Source organism: Phacochoerus africanus, chromosome 4 (genome assembly GCF_016906955.1).
Source record: "Phacochoerus africanus isolate WHEZ1 chromosome 4, ROS_Pafr_v1, whole genome shotgun sequence".
Taxonomy (NCBI): Eukaryota; Metazoa; Chordata; class Mammalia; order Artiodactyla; family Suidae; genus Phacochoerus; species Phacochoerus africanus.
Window position 1 is genome coordinate 71,391,805 of NC_062547.1, and position 5,066 is coordinate 71,396,870.

Genomic DNA, 5,066 nt, shown 5'->3' on the forward strand with positions numbered 1-5,066 from the left:
AGGTCTGTATCTGGTTGGTTTTTCTGTGTTTGTGGCAGGGTTTGCATATGGACATACAATGATTCCATCACCATCTATAGAAAAGACTGTTCTTTCTCTGATGGATTGTTTGTGTTCCTTTGTCAGAGATCAATTGCCTATATTTGCCTGGGTCTATTTCTGGCTCTCTCTTCAGTTTCATTGATTGATGTGTCTCTTCTTTGGCCAAACCTACTGCTGCCCTGATTACTTTCGCTTTATATAAAGTTTTGACATTTGTTCTTCTTCAGTATTTCATTGGCTCTTCTAGGTCTTTGCCTTCCCATACAAGATTTAGAATCAACTCATTGATATCTACGACCTGAGAAAATCTATTAAAATTAAGAGCACATAGACCCTTCACCCAGCTAGCTCATTCCTAGAAATCTTTCCCTTAGAAATAAAAGCATCAGCACACAATAGTTATTGCAATAACTGCAAAAATAGTTATTGCAGGTTTTTTTTCTTTTTGATAGTGAATAAAACCTGTAAGCTGAGGGAAAATCTGTTAAAGGAATAAATTATGGTTCATTCGCACCATGGAAGATTATCAAGCAATTACAAAGAGTGAATTTAGGACCTCAGCAGGTGGTCTGAGCAGTTTCCATAAGATATCTTTGGTAAAAAAGGATAGCTAATAAGATTGCGTATTTATGAAACAATAACCCTCCCTCTTTATTTTTGGTCTACTTATCTATGTATAGGTACTTTTAGTCAATGAGCAAAAACAACCTGGTAGGAAACACTACAGGTAACTTGAAGGTCGACCAATCTAAGAGAAAATAAGAGAAGAAGGGAGGGTGGTTTGCCTCCTGACAACTGTTTGTGTGTGTGTGTGTGTGTCTTTTTGCCTTTTCCAGGGCCTCTCCCATGACATATGGAGGTTCCCAGGCTAGGGGTCTAATTGGAGCTATAGCCGCCAGCCTACAGCAGAGCCACAGCAATGTGGGATCCGAGCCACATCTGCGACCTACACCACAGCTCATGGCAACGCGGGATCCTTAACCCACTGAGCAAGGCCAGGGATTGAACGCACAACCTCATGGTTCCTAGTCGGATTTGTTAAACACTGCACCACAACGGGAACTCCGCCTCCTGACAACTGTTGAAGACAGTAACTCTTTGTAAACCTGTGCCATTCAGCAGACATATAAACTTAACCTATATTTGTGATCTTAACCACACTACAAAAAAGTGAAAGAGAAATGTTCAAAATTTTAAGAATGTATTTAGCCCAGTGTGCCTTAGATATTTTAAAATGCATTTGACATTCTTTTTCTCTTAGGAAATCTTCAGAATCCAGTGTGTATTTACACTTAACTCTCCGTTTGGACTGGCCATGTTTCAAGTGTTCAACACCGCCCTATGGCCAGTGTCCACCAAGTGGACAGTGTGGCTCTGAAAATAATCTATAGGAAGACTTGAGTGCCCCCTCGCGGTAGACTCAGTTAACTCCACCCTTTTTGGCAGTTTGGTCCAACTGAAACATAAATCAGATCATGTGGCTCCCTGCCTAGAATCCTCTATGGCTCCCTGCTGCCACCAGGTCATATCCACACACCCAGGTTTAGGTTTTTTTTGTTTTGTTTTTTAGTGTTGCACTCGCAGCATATGGAGATTCCCAGGCTAGGGGTCGAATCAGAGCTACAGCTGCTGGCCTACGCCAAAACCACAGCAACGCAGGATCCAAGTCTCGTCTGCAATCTATACCACAGCTCATGGCAACGCCGGATCCTTAACCCACTGAGCAAGGCCAGGGATTGAACCCATAACCTCATGGTTCCTAGTTGGATTTGTTTCCGCTGTGCCATGATGGGAACTCCGCCCACCCAGGTTTAGTTTTGAAGGACCCTCTTAATCTGAGTCCAGCTCACCTCTCCACAGGCAACTTCCACTCCTTCCCACCAGCCACACACACACACAGGACTTGCCCACCATTTTTTTCTTTTCTTTTTTTTTTTTTGGCTTTTTAGGGCCACACCTACAGCATATGGAAGTTCCCAGACTAGGGGTTGAATCGGAGCTACAACCACAGCCACAGCCATGTAGGATCCGAGCCATGTCTGCAACCTACACCACAGCTCACAGCAACACCAGATCCCTGACCCACTAAGCAAGGCCAGGGATCGAACCCACATCCTAATGGATACTAGTTAGATTCGTTCCCACTGCGCCACGAGGGGAACTCCCTAGACTTGCCCACGTTTGATAGATTCAGTGAATATTCACTGAGGACCCTCTTCTGAAAGTCAACAGCTCTTGAGTTTCTGGAACCAACAGCTTGCACTTAACCAACTGCCTCCTTGGGCCTCGGTCTTTGCATTTGATCTTGGGCTTCACACTTTCCTGGCAGGATTATTGGGGGAATCAATGTGATAACAAACATAAAGCTCCTGGTACACAGGGGATGCTTAAAAGATGTCCACTGAACTAATGGGGTCCTTGAGGTTTGGAGGGCAGGGCAGGAGGTTGCAAGAAGAGACTCTGACAGCAGCTGGGGGCATGGATGGGCCCATCTGTAGACAGGCTAGGCAGGTACCCACCCAGAGAGGTGGGTACAGACAGTAGGGCTCAGGGTGGATACCCACGTCCTTCCTTTCCCAGCAGGATGAATCCACGCCTAACCCAGTGGCCCCAATCTTTGCAGAACCCGCTTACAAGCACCCCTGCATAAAAGCCCTTGATGGCTCCCCACTGATTTTATTTTATTTATTTTGTCTTTTTAGGGCCGAATCTGTGGCACATGGAAGGCCAGGCTATGGGTCAAATTGGAGCTGCAGCTACCAACCTATGCCACAGCTACATCGATGCTGGATCTGGGCCATATCTGTGAACTACATACACTACAGCTCATGGCAATGCCAGATCCTTAACCCACTGAGTAAGGCCAGGGATGGGACCTGCATCCTTATGGATACTAGTCAGGTTCTTAACCTGGTGAGCCACAACAGGAACTCTTCCACGCCGATTTTAAAATAGCAAGAATAGGAGTTCCCGTCATGGCACAGTGGAAATGAATCCAACTCCAATTAGACCCCTAGCCTGGGAACATCCATGTGCCGAGGGTGTGGCATAAAAAGACAAAAGACAATAAATAAATAAATAAATAAACAAACAAACAACAAATAAATAAATAAATAAAATAGCAAGAACTGGAGTTCCCATTGTGGCGAAGCAGAAATGAATCTGACTGGGAATCATGAGGTTGGGGGTTTGATCCCTGGCCTCGCTCAGTGGGTTAAGGATCTGGCATTGCTGTGAGCTGTGGTGTAGGTCGCAGACGTGGCTCAGATCCCATGTTGCTGTTGCTGTGGCTGTGTCATAGACAAGTAGCAACATCTCCGATTCAACCCCTAGCCTGGGAACCTCCATATGCCGTGGGTGCTGCCCTCAAAAGAAAAAAAGACAAAAAAATAATAAGAAGAAATTTTAAAAAATAATAAAACATCAAGAACAGGAGTTCCCATTGTGGCTCACTGGTTATGAACCCGACTAGTATCCATGAGGATGTGGGTTCAATCCCAGGCCTTGCTCAGTGGGTTAAGGATCTGGCATTGCCATGAGCTGTAGTGCAGGTCACAGACGAGGCTCAGATCTGGTGTTGCTGTGGCTGTGGCATAGGTCAGCAGCTAGAGCTCCAATTCAACCCCTAGCCTGGGAACTTTCATATTCTGCAGGTGCTGCCCTAAGAAGGAAAAAAAGGAGAACTAGTTTATAATGTTGTGCCAATTTCTGCTGTACACCAAAGTGACCCAGTCATACATATATACAAAAATATGGAACACTTCATGAATTTGCGTGTCATCTTTGTGCAAAGGCGTGCTAATATTTTCTGTGTGGTTCCAATTTTAGTATAAATGTTGCCGAAGCAAGCGTTACATTTTTGGTCTGTTTTTTGTTTGTTTGCTTTTTAGGGCCACACCTGAGGTATATGGAAGTTCCCAGGCTAGGGATCAAATTGGAGCTGTAACTGCAGGCACACACCACAGCCACAGCAACGCAGGATTCGAGCTGCATGACCTACTCCATGGCTCACAGCCATGCTGAATCCTTAACCCACTGAGCGAGGCCAGGGATGGAATCCAAATCCTCATGAATACTAGTTGGGTTCGTACAACTGAGCCACAACAGAAACTCCACATTTTTGTTTTTTAAGCTATCAAGTTTGGGGTAATTTGTGACGGTGGCCATAGGAAGCTCAAACTGAGGGGAAGTTTCTAACACATCAGCAGGCAGAAGGTATCTGATGTAGCATGACTGTCCCCTTGAGTTCAAAGCCCCATGTTCCAGGCACAACCAAACCTGCTGCTCCAACTGTCTCCCCTCCCCTGTGACAGAGAGAGGCCTGTAACTTTAGACACGTGAGAGAACTGTCAGAGGTCCGGGAAACAAATGACTTGGGAAGTGACATGGCAGCCAACACCTATTCGTCCATAGCTGCTTAAACATTCAGCTTCTTCTCTCCATCAAGAGAGAAAACAAGGAGTTCCCTGGTGACTCAGCCGGTTAAGGATATGGTGTTATCACTGCTGTGGCACAGGTTCGATCCCTGGCCTGGGAACTTCCACATGCTGCAGGCGCAGCCCAGAAAAGGGGGCGGGGCGGGGGGGGGGGGGAGTAAAAACAAAAATCAAGAAAAACTCTGAGCCCTCAGTGAAACTGACATGATGTCCTGTGTTGCCTTGGGGAACAGCGATGGTTGAGGAATCAGGCTCGCCCAGCCCCACCCTTCAGAGACAGAGGCTGAATGTGGGGACGGAATTCTGCCAAAGGGCTGGGCTTGGATGAGCTCAGTGGTGAGACTGTGGCTTCCATATTTTTTTTAAAAAAATTTTTATTATAGTTGATTTACAATGCTGTGTCAATTTTCTGCTGTAGCAAAGTGACCCAGTTATACATATACACACTCTTTTTCTCATATTATCTTCCACCATGTTCTATCACAAGAGATTGGATATAGTTCCCTGGCCTTCATATTGTAAAAAAAAAAAAAAAGTATAAAGTACACATAACATAAAGTTTACCACCCTACTAGCAGGTGCAGATTA

General features: G+C 45.4%; 1 non-coding gene across 1 annotated transcript; it reads right to left on the reverse strand.

Annotated features, from left to right (window-relative positions):
* Window positions 1-3,788: 3,788 nt before the first annotated feature.
* On the reverse strand, window positions 3,789-3,892 carry LOC125126657 (U6 spliceosomal RNA). The gene has a single exon (XR_007134751.1). It is a non-coding gene; the product is annotated as a U6 spliceosomal RNA (small nuclear RNA).
* Between the last annotated feature and the right edge of the window lie 1,174 nt (window positions 3,893-5,066).